This window comes from Armigeres subalbatus, chromosome 2 (genome assembly GCF_024139115.2).
Source record: "Armigeres subalbatus isolate Guangzhou_Male chromosome 2, GZ_Asu_2, whole genome shotgun sequence".
NCBI classification, from domain to species: Eukaryota; Metazoa; Arthropoda; class Insecta; order Diptera; family Culicidae; genus Armigeres; species Armigeres subalbatus.
This window is the reverse complement of record NC_085140.1, coordinates 444,642,706-444,654,800: the sequence shown is the minus strand read 5'-3', so window position 1 is coordinate 444,654,800 and position 12,095 is coordinate 444,642,706. Positions and strand designations below refer to the sequence as shown.

Here is a 12,095-nt window from a genome sequence, read left to right as displayed (position 1 = left end):
TAATCTAATTTCAGCAGTCGTACAGTATTGCAGAACTTTTGTATTAGATGTTCCTGATAAGAAAATTACTTTGAGCTTTTAGTGGAATGTATTCACGAGCTTGTACTATCCCATTTAATTTTACCAATTTATTGTACATTTTACAGATACGCATTTAAGTCGAGTCAAGTACGAGACACTGAAGACGGCGTTACTGTTGAGTTTAAAATTCGTATCTGTCAAAAGTACAATAAATTGGTGGTATTAAATGGGATAGTAAAAACCCGTCTTATGACAAATAGATGTTCCTATTCTTACATGAAAACAAATTTTAAATTCAGAACCATCTATTTGATGTTGACACGAAAATGTCTCCTCATGTGGGTCTCCTGTAGTCAATGTAATCAGTGATAGATTTCAAATCAATTACCAAATTTACACCACAGGTGAAAGATAATGCTTTTCTACCTTATGTGGTGGTGTTACCAGATTCGACAAGTTAACGTTTAAAATATTGTTTGTTTAGGAAGATTATACGTTGTGTATCAGTTTGAAAATCATTCCAGTCAGGATCATCTTAGAAAAAAATGTTGAAATACCAACACACCATGAATATCATTTTCAAGAACAAACTAGAACACAATATCACATAATTAGTGTGACTCACCGAAGGCAAACTTATTCTACTCGTGCGCTTACTACGCAGCTAATCTCTAATTTCGTATCCCTGGATTATTCGCGCGCCAAACATTAATTTCGCCACTCACACCTGAGTGCGAAATTTATGAGCATTAGTCATATTAGGAAGCTCCACTCAAGCGAGGGATGGATCGTAGCTCGACTACAACAAAGATTTCCAATCACAAGATAATCTGAATGCGAACATGCCTTGCTAACAAATGGGATCAACTTGGGTTAAGAAGTCTAATAATCGATATCGTGAGAAATTATTTTTGGAATTTGATTAGTCGAATGCCTTCACATACTGTTTCACTTAATTTCATCACTTGATTGAAACTTTACAGATGCACACGTTCAATCAAAGTTAATTGTCTGTTTTGCGGGTATTGGACCACCCGATTTGGACATTTTAATTAAAATTTACAATGTTCTGAAAACTTAGATGTGAATATGTACATTATGTGGAAGATTTTGATTTGAAAAATCTATTGGAGGTAACCACTTTCCTTTGATAGGACTCGAACCCACGACCCTTAGTACATACGTATTTCTTCCACAAGAAATTGTAAGCAGTTTGCAAATTGAAAGCAGGTAAAACTTATTACGGCGAGTGGTTAATTCATTAGGTTTTTCATGCGTAAAGTAAAGCTAACCACTACACAGTGGCTAAAATCGTGTTTTGAGCGCGTTTAATTAATAGTATCTTTATTATGCAATTTAGCGTAATGGTGTCTTCGAGACATTTTATCAGTAAGTTTATGCGATTCTTTAGAGGCATTCAGTTTACTGATCTATCCCCCTAAAAGTGAGATGAAAAATTTATTTTTTTCACTTCACAACATATAAGGTTTGATTCTTCTTAAAAGTTGTAGCAAAAGTTCTACTGGAAAACTTTGCCGAAGACACCAAGTTCGTAATTCCGTTACTTTTGGAGACTTTTTACGTTTTACGCGGACAAGCACTTAATATGTGTTTTTTCATCATATCTTTTTCACTTTAATTTATACATTTTGTGCATGTTCTAGAAAGTTTTAGATAATATTAAAAAACGCCGTTTGGTGACTATTGTGACTTAAAAACTTTAAAAATAAAAAAGCTATAACAGTTTTATAGGATTTTTTAGTCATATTTAATATAACTGCAATTTGACAAGGGGCAAATTGTGGCAGTCAATCTCATACGCATAACAAAGTACAAGTAATGAACTTTAAATTATTACCTAAACTGTAGAGTTGTAAGCGAATGTAAGGAATGTTTCATCAAAAACCATTTCCTACTATGCAAGGTAGTAATCAATCACTCTTCAAGGAGTTGATGAACTAATGCACCATGCGTCTCCATGTACTTAGTTGCCTATACATCGAACATGCTCAAAACTTGTTGGAATAAAAATCAATAAATCTCCAAAAGTAAAGAAATTACGAACTCGGTGTTTTCGACAAAGTTTTTCAGGAGAACTTTTGCTACAACTTTTATGAAGAATCAAACTTTATATGTTGTGAAGTGCGAAAAATAAATTTTTCATCTCACTGTTAGGGGGATTGTTCATAAGGATGAATACCTCCAAAGAAGCGCGTCAACTTACTGATAAAATGTCTCGAAGGCACCATCACGCTAAATCACATTATAAAGATACTATTAAATAAACGCGCAAAAAACACGATTTTAGCCACTGTGCACTAGTGGGCCAAAGAAAATAGAGTTGTTTAAACACGGAAAACCTAGTCTAAAATAAAAGCATGTATTAGATAGGAAGTTACCAAAACAAAAAAGGGCAAATTATGTATTTATGTCTACATCTAACCGGTGATTGTTCGACAATTCTTTATAAGAACCTACCAAAACCTATATAAAAACTAATTTATAATATATGCGAAAATGTATTAGACCTTACAATCAAGCATTTCTCAAAATATTTGTTTGTAAGCTTACATTTTGTGTATAAGAATCTAACAAATTCGCATATCCCCAAATCTAATACTGGTTTTGGAAAGCTCTTATACAGTATTGTTAGAAAATCTAACAGTCGCTGGTTGGGTGTATGATTAGGGAAGATCCATTAATTACGTAACGCAAAAAGTTTCACTTTGAACCCCTCTCCACCGTATGTTAAAGTTTTTGCATGAAGAATCTAAAATTTGTATGTATCCGTCATTACTAGCTGTGTATATGCTCGAACAAGACAAAACAAGAAGCATCTAAAAATTTCAAATGGATTGTTACACTTCAAGCAATCCCCCTCCCACTTAAAGTGTTACGTAATGTAACTTACGTTCGTTACGCCCGCTCAATCACAAGGACTCCCAGCCCACTCAGGGTCGGCTCTTTCCACCGAGGTTCAACAAAAGAGGAAAAACCAATAATACGGTTAAACGACGGCTTTTATTAGGAAATTCCCTAACGTCCAAAATTACTCACGTTTGTGTGTGGGCCCTGATGACGTCGCCTGGTATCTTGGTTCCGACGTTCCGTCGATCTGGATATGGATTGCCTTCGTCAGACCGTAGTCGGCCGCCTGGCCTGGAGTTTACCTTCAGAACTGCTCTGTCGGATATGGGTAGAGTAGCAAAAAAACTAAAGTAAGCTTGTTAAATTATGTTAGGGTCTTCAATGCGGTCTTGAATGAGGTTAGCGTTGGTTTATCTTTCGTTTCGAGCGGCAAGCCGTTCCAGCAAGTGGTTCCAAATACCAGCAAGCTCTTACCACTTGACGATGTGTGTCTAGGGATGATGAAGTTCTGAGTACGTTCTTGCTGTCCTCGTATCAGGTGTTGCGAAATGTAATCTGGTTGGTTCCCGAAGTATGCTTGTCTCATAAATGTACAGACCGTAGATGATAGTTTGCGGGCAGATCATGACCCAAAATCGAATTGCGAACCGTTGCTGTAGAGTCACGTCGACGAAGGTTGAACACAAACCGTACAGCCGATTTATAGCACCGGTGAAGCTGATTTGTGAGGCTGACAGTTAGTCCTGAGTAATACAAAACATCACTATATAAGTAAAAATGGGTACTACGGCAGCTTGCACCAGCTTTTTACGTGTTGGAAGCGATAGTACTGGAGAGAATCGGCGAAACGTACGGAGTGTATTGTATGTACTACGTTATTCACCTGGTGAGACCATTCTCCACAGAAAGAGATAGCGGTTTGGGGAGTTATAGTTCCTGTGTTCCTAGGGGCCCTCCTTAGCCGTGCGGTAAGACGCGCAGCTACAAAGCAAGACCATGCTGAGGGTGGCTGGGTTCGATTCCCGGTGCCGGTCTAGGCAATTTTCGGATTGGAAATTGTCTCGACTTCTCTGGGCATAAAAGTATCATCGTGCTAGCCTCATGATATACGAATGCAAAAATGGTAACCTGGCTTAGAAACCTCGCAGTTAATAACTGTGGAAGTGCTTAATGAACACTAAGCTGCGAGGCGGCTCTGTCCCAGTGTGGGGATGTAATGCCAATAAGAAGAAGAAGAAGAAGAAGAAGTTCCTGTGTTAGTGAAAACTATTGCTTGGGTTTTTTTGGATTTAGGGAAAGCTTGTTGACTCTAGCCCAATTGGCAATTTCTTGAATATCATCGTTGATAGCTTGGTCTGTTGCAGGTCCTGAGATGTATACTTGTAGATCATCGGCATACAAATGGTAGTTGCATTTAAGGGACGATGGTAAACTGTTGATGTACAGACTAAACAATAATGCGCTTAAACAGGATCCATGCAGGATACCATCAGATACATCACACTAATCAGACACGACGTCAGCTAGGCGAACTTTCTTTTTCCGTTGTGCAAGGAAAGATGATAAAAGGTCACAGGCAGCTTGGGAGAAGTGAAACTCATTGCGGAGTTTTGTATTCAGGATCTGGTGGCTAACGCAGTTAAACGCTAGGGAGAAATCAATTAGGACCATCACTTGTCATAAGACGAGTGTGTACCTTCGCTAAAGAAGACGTTGAGTTCATCAGCGTTAGTTTCTTCGACAGATGAGTTTTTCTTCGTATTGTGGATTCCTTCTCTTCGCAGGTTACACCATAACTTTTTCGCAGGCAGGTTGTGGTCGAAGTGCAGTTCAGAATAACGTTTCTTAGCAACAAAGATAAGAGAGCTGGCTCTGTCTCTCTTTCTGATATAATCTAGCCACTGGTTGTCTCCTCGCTTTCTGTTAGGGTTTCGAGAATAAAGAGTATACGCTAGATTCCTAATTTCAACCGCTGTTTTTATTTCACCCGTTATCCAGGGAGTTTGTTTGTCGCGAACTACCAGAGTGCGTTCAGGAGCATGATGTTGTAGTAGGTGTTTCAGTTCGAGAGTTAGGAGCTCGGATTTTGTACATGGGTCTTCGGCGGAAAAGAACTGTCGTACCGTAGTCGGCCGCCTGGCCTGGAATTCACTTCTCTGATCACCGCCGTGGTACTTCCGATAAGGATCCCATCCGGAGCCTGGCGCTTTCTCTTGCTTCCGCCTGAAGCTATGGCTTTCCCGCACGGTCAGCATAGGCGTAACTAGAGTCTCGGTCTAGGGGGACCATGGTACCAGCTGGTGGGATGTAATTTTCAAAAGCGATTTAAAGCACTGTGCGCATGTATTGCAATAGAAATTGTTTGACTAAGTTTATCGCTCATTCGTCCTAAAACTAACATAAAAAAATAATACAATTCTCGCGCTTAGTTTCATAGGGGCGTAACTGTATTGATCGATTTCTCTTAATCGATTTTATATTTTGTTAATAACTCAATTGTTTCAAAAGCTACAACCGTGATTATAGATTCTGGTGCAAGATACAATCATCCTTTATCACACCAAACCATTAAATCATCGAAAAACTAGCGCAATTCGGTACAATAATAAAAAGAAAACATCGACGAAGAGAAATCGATCAATACAGTTACGCCCCTATGAAACTAAGTGCGAGAATTGATTTCCAATGATGCTGTGATTGCTTCAAAACGCTGTGTATGTGTCAGCTTGTCTTCTCCATGTTACTAAATGTGGATAAGTGTGTAATTGTAATCTAAGATTCAAGAATCTTCTTCGAATTATCTATAAATGAAATTCGATATGAGTATATTTCTGAAAGTTTTCAATCATTTCCATGATTACTTAATGTATAAAGATCTCGATTTTTTTGAAACTTGAAATTTTTGAAACTCTTTAGATGTGGAATAAATTCAACGAAATTTTGTCATAATCAATGAAAGTATTCATGCAATTCCAAAATGTATGCTATGTGCTGAAATAGTTAAGTACCAATGAACACAAATTTGGAATCCTAAAGTGTTTTTTATCAGTCATAAATTCCATGAGTCATAAAATTATGAGTCATAAATCAAATTCCAGAATAACATAGGGTTTTTGTAGTTACTGACGTTAGGAAGAGGCTTTATTATGGTTTTCTGAATATGTGAGATATTTCTCTGCAAAAATCAAAGAGACTTGAGAAGCAACCAAATCGATCTGAATTGTGCTGCAAAAAAAATGTTTTCTGATACGAACTGGTTTCTAAATCTATTTTTTTTTTATCCTAAAAAACAAATTCTAACTAAAGCAGGCACAAAAGAGTTTTCCGATGATCCTTATGAAATCGCCAAAAAATTAAACGGAACAAGATATTTTGAGGATTATAAAAATATTTCTTTAATGCAATCTCTGTTGTGAGTGCGAAGGTTGCCTAAGTTTTGTCCTAATACTTTTTCTGTCATTGTAACAAAGGTTCTTAAGTTTTATAATGTTATATCTTTCGGTGCCTGAATTATATAGCGACAGCAAAAAGCTCCATAGGAATTTGATCAACTGTTTTGCGGCATACCTTGCGATTAACTCGAAGATTTTCGAAAGAATGGTCGTTCGAAATTTCATTGACCGGATTTGTGTACATGTGCTCATTTTGATGAAGTTGCTTCAGTCTTTTTTGAAGCGGATGGTAGTTTAATAGAACAGAAATATTTATATCTTAATACAATTATGGTTTTATGTTTCTGCGACCAGGATACTAGTCAAACAAATGCAGAACAAATTTATTATTTTAAGCTAGGAACTGAATTAGAAGCGGCATTGATTTTAGCTTAAAAATCGAGAAAATGTTCCCGGGAGTCCAACTTAAATATTTCGATGCTTTGCTGAACAAATGGTCATAGATGTGATAACGCAACAAATATATGTTAATAGAATTCATAATTAAAATTAAGAGATGTGTAGGAAATATGTAAATGAAATAAAAACTGACTTACTTTTCAAAATTTTCTGGGGGGGCACAAGTAGGTCTGGAGGGGGCCAGGCCCCCCCAGGCCCCCCCTTATTTACGCCAATGACGATCAGAGGTTCTTCGTTGATGGTGTGCTCGTTTTCTAACCGCACTGATACTGTCCAACCGTATTCACCGTGGCGCTGAGCAGCTCTAAGCCAGATAATCGTAACAACACTCGGTTGACGATACTCAAAGTATCCAGTTTACTATTGCTGCCACTGTAGCTTTTAGGGAATCTAGACACTTCCTAGCACTTAAACGCTCGTCTTATCAAAACTTGAATTTCTTCGGGAGTTTTCTCGTATATCACTCGAATATCAATAATATTTTTCCAACATAAAAAACGCACACTATTACTTGTGTGTATACGTGACGATATGATTGCAGTGGTGCCGAATTCTTCAATGTTTTGTATTTGAGTTGAAATATAATTATAAAATTTCAGTTTTTGTTGTAGTTTTCCAACTTATCTGTTTAATTTTATGTTGTCATAGCTTATCTTTTCGATATACCTTATTTTACAAACATAAGAGTTGAATTTCAAGCATTTTTGAAATAAAAATCTAGGTCGGCAACCCTTGCAGATACTGCAAGCCATGTAAACAGTTTGGAATACGGACAAGGATAAGTAAGAAGTTGTTCGAAAGAAACCTATATTAAACTATAGGAAATCGCGTTGGTTTTTAAAATATAATTATATTTATAGTGAAAATGTGATGTGCTTTATGTGTTGTGAAGTGAATTTTGAAGGGATAGAATTGTTTTAGCTTGAAATTCAGTGAACAGCAACATCGTGAAAACAGATGAATCTGCTAGTAACAATCGAGCAGTACATCAAACCATTTATTTGGTTTATCGACGGTTGGGATTAATATAAGGGCTGTTAATCATATGGGAACAGATACCCTATTGAAATAGATAAAAAGTGGAATAAAGTGAACGCAATGTGTCGCAACCCGAGCAGGAGCGACTACCTCGATAATAGCAGTTAGTATATCAAGTTCATACTGCATAAAAGGTAAATTACCAAAACATAATATGCATAATACTTCAGGCAAATATGCTCATTTGTTTTAATACCAAACGAACAATAATTTGTTACGCGTTTGGAATTGTAATAACAGAGTAAGTTATGAATGAAGTATTTTGTGTAATTTTGTGTAATTGAATCCAAAGGAGAATGAGAAAATCTCTCACTTATCAATCCTGTATACACTCTCGATAGGTAGCATACCGTGAGAGACGTTTTTCGGTAGATGTTATGATAATGAACTGATTCAGGGAGCTACAACCCATGATAAATTTCTTTTAATAAGCCCCGATTGCGGGGGGCACCGGTTCTGATGATGCATCTACACTTGTTTTACACAGCTGTGCAAAAAAATGGTCCCCAACATAAAATGAGCGAGAAAAACTTGTTTTATCAAACCCCCTCGGTGGGGGCCACCTATCAGAATCAGTATTTTTTCCAACTTGTATACAAGTGCGATGAGGTTTTTGACTCTCTTTTATCGTTATTCGTTATCTATCGAGAGCGATTTCTGCAAACCCTGGTAATGGTTTTGGCCATTTTATTTCTTATGCACACCTAGTTCATCCCAGTGTGAGTATCAGTAACAGAATTGGATATTTTTGATTGATTTTCTCCTGCTCGGGTAATATATTTCGCGCATGGGAAAAGAAATTATATTTAAGAAAATATTATAAATAAATATGAGTTTTAAAGAAATATTATTATATTTTGGTTTTGTTAGTTCTTGTATTGTTTCGTCTACAGCAAATGGCTTTGAGAAAGCCGTTTTACATGGTTTTTCCATTACAATTTTCATATATTTTGTTTCAAAACGAATGATGATCAAATTTACCCCAAATTGAAAAATCAGAAATCATGATCAATGTTCCCTCGGATTACGGTAGCTCATTTTTGACAATGATATGGTAAACGATCAAAGTATTTTTCGGTGATTAATTATCGTGACAAATAATTCAAAATGTTATGAATAATATTGTGTGATTAATGATAATCAATATGATATGATATGATATGATTAAAGAAAATTGAACTATTGGCATAGTGATCGTAATGGTGATAAAACAGGAATGGGTACACAAAATACTGTAGAATAACGTGAATAACGAGCACTGATTATATTTAAGCCTTTGTGCTGTTTAACTCTTTATCCCTCGATTAGCCGTCCCGGGTGAAACAGATTAAAGGTTGCACCTGTATTAGAATTTTTGTTTGATGTACTTTTTGGCTTTTCGGGGAGTCGTTCAAATTAACAAACTAGAAAATTGAATACCAATATATAGGGGAGATGCGTATGAAATGCGCCACCACGTTTTCTTGATTATTAACCCAAATTTTGTCTCAAAATCGTGAGCGGCTGAAGCTAAAAACATTTGCAAGCTCTTACACAAAAAAAAACTTTGTTAAAAACTCTGTGTTTTTAAATTTAAAAAAAATGAAATGTTTTTTGGCACTTTCCTATGCAATTTCGATGTTTGCGTCAACAATGCTTTTTCTTCATATACAAAAACTATTTTCTCCTTTTTTTAATTAGTCTAAAATATTGACTACCTTAAAGTAAAAGCCTGACACTAATCTTTTGCAAAAGAGTGTGACTATGTCAGTAAAAATATTGGAATATTTTGATTATTATTTTTGGGTGGCGCATATAAATATTAAAAGCGTGATTTTTTTTTCGGTTTTGCAGTTTTTGTATGGAGTCTATGCATCATGAGATGAAAAGAGTTAAGACATAATGACATCATTGAAGAGAAATTCTGCAATCACGCTGGTCGGTTGTAAGCTCATGAATTCAAACAATCTGGTGTCGTAAATGATAAGACACACATCCTCTTTAAGATAGGGTTGAGATAATGAGCTGATAATTATGATGATGGAAACGAATAGGATAGCGATCTACAATTTGATATGTGCCTTAATTAATTACCGCATTGTTCGATTGTTGTATAATACAAAGTTCAAATCAATATCGCATTTTTGGCCAAGTTTTGTAGATTAATGGTATTGGTTGAAATAAGGTATTCCGCATACATGCGAAGTAATGACGGTTATAACTACATATAACGTAATGGTTTGTCTTAGGGAAGATCGGGTAACCAACATCGGTGGAAACTATGATCGTATGGTGACATGGAAGGGGAGTTCGCTTCTCTAGGAGGTGCAAAACTGATCGAGCGTCTGATCTCCATATTGGGGGCGACCGATCATCACCTGAGTGCCAGTGAGGGACTACGCCAAATTATGCACTGTTCTGCATCGTGTCAGTATCGAGTAGGCAGCCGCCCCTTCATCGCGATGTTGGTAGTGCAACATTTGTAGCCTACCAAAGTTTCTACAGTTACCAAGAAAGGAAAAAGTAGTACAGGTGGATTTAACATCCAAAGGCAACCCGGTAATGTATATAGGATAACGGATTGGAAAGTCGGATCTTGGGACTTAAGGATTTTGAATGAACCTACACGTGCTTGACGTCTAGCTCGTGAGCTGCAGAATGTCGAACACTGTTCTGCACTGTTCTTTTGAAATTGCAATTAGCATAGCACAAACATTTTAATACCATATGTCGTACTAAAATGTTTGTGATATGCTGGTTGCAGTTCCAAATAAGAACCGCGAATATTTACACATGATCGGAGTTCTGTCAAAACGCACCAAGCGGCTTATTGACTGACTTGTGATATTTTGATCGTAAAAGTAAAACGGAATTAATTTCATAATCGAGTTTCAATGGGACATTGTTTCCACCGATGTTGGTTAATACCCATTACGTTACAAACCATTACGTTATATGTAGTTATAACCGTCATTACTTCGCATGTATGCGGAATACCTTATTTCAACCAAGACCATTGATTTACAAAACTTGGCCAAAAACGCGATATTGATTTGAACTTTGTATTATAAAGCAATCGAACAATGCGGTAATTAATTAGGGCACATATCAAATTGTAGAATGCTATCCTATTGTTTCCATCATCATAATTATCAGCTCATTATCTCAACCCTATCTTATAGAGGGTGTGCGTCTTATCACTTTACGACACCAGATTGTTTGAATTCGTGAACTTACATTCGTTTTTTTTTTGTAATTTGGATGGTTTCCTATGAGAGCGTAGATATCAAACTTCTTGGCCACTTTTGAAAAGTATCTATAAGTATTTTTTTTACAATATCTAAAAATGGACGCTTTATATGTTTATTTCCTTATTTAGAGCACTGTTTCAGAGATGAGCCAGCCGAGGGCTGCAAGTCTCTTCAATAACGACAATAATATTAATTATCATTATTTGGAGCAAATGTACAACTCGTTTATGGTTACAAACGATAGATCAAGATTACATGAACCGATGACTCTTGAGTCGGGATAATATCTGACGCGTTTAGGATGATTAGCTTTATCGTTCCCTGAAGGAAATCGAATATAGATTCTTCATTTTAGTTTAAATAAGTGAGTTATATTCCAAATCGGACTCGGTTATCCGGAAATTTGAAAAAATAAATTGTCAAAGAAAATGAAATGTCGTTGGAACGAACTTTTCGTTTTGACCTCCATGAGTTAAATATGTTTTACAGCAGAAGCATCTATTCGATGAAAACTGCAACGAAATATTATTTTGTAAGGCTTGGTTTGTACCACAATTTGTCAAAAAATCTGTACCTTTCCAGATATATCTGTACTTGTGGCAACACTGATTGATATTCAATTTTCTAGTTCGTTAATTTGAACGACTCCCGAAAATGCCAAAAAGAATATCACCCACAACTTTCAATCTGTTTCACCCGACATGGGAAAACAAAACGGCTAATCGTGGGATAAAGTCTTAAACAACACAAAGGCTTAAATAAAATCAGTGCTCGTTATTCACGTTTAATAGCTAATCCAACAGCATTTTGTGTACCCATCCACGATTACACCATTATTGATCACTATGCAAATAGTTCAATTTTCTTTAATCATATCATACCATATTGATTGGGCCCTCCTTAGCCGTGAGGTAAGATGCGCGGCTACAAAGCAAGACCATGCTGAGGGTGGCTGGGTTCGATTCCCGGTGCCGGTCTAGACTATTTTCGGATTAGAAATTCGTGTTAGCCTCATGATATACGAATGCAGAAATGGTAACCTGGTTTAGAAACCTCGCAGTTAATAACTGTGGAAGTGCTTAGCGAA

General features: G+C 36.5%; 1 protein-coding gene across 1 annotated transcript in view; it reads right to left on the bottom strand.

The window, feature by feature from the left end:
- LOC134218129 (stress-activated protein kinase JNK-like) overlaps nt 1–7,093 on the bottom strand; it is a 50,449-nt gene extending 43,356 nt beyond the window's left edge. The window contains exon 1 of the mRNA XM_062697006.1: nt 6,878–7,093. The gene's annotated coding sequence lies outside the window, so the exon portion shown is untranslated. The remainder of the gene's footprint in view (nt 1–6,877) is intronic.
- Between the last annotated feature and the right edge of the window lie 5,002 nt (nt 7,094–12,095).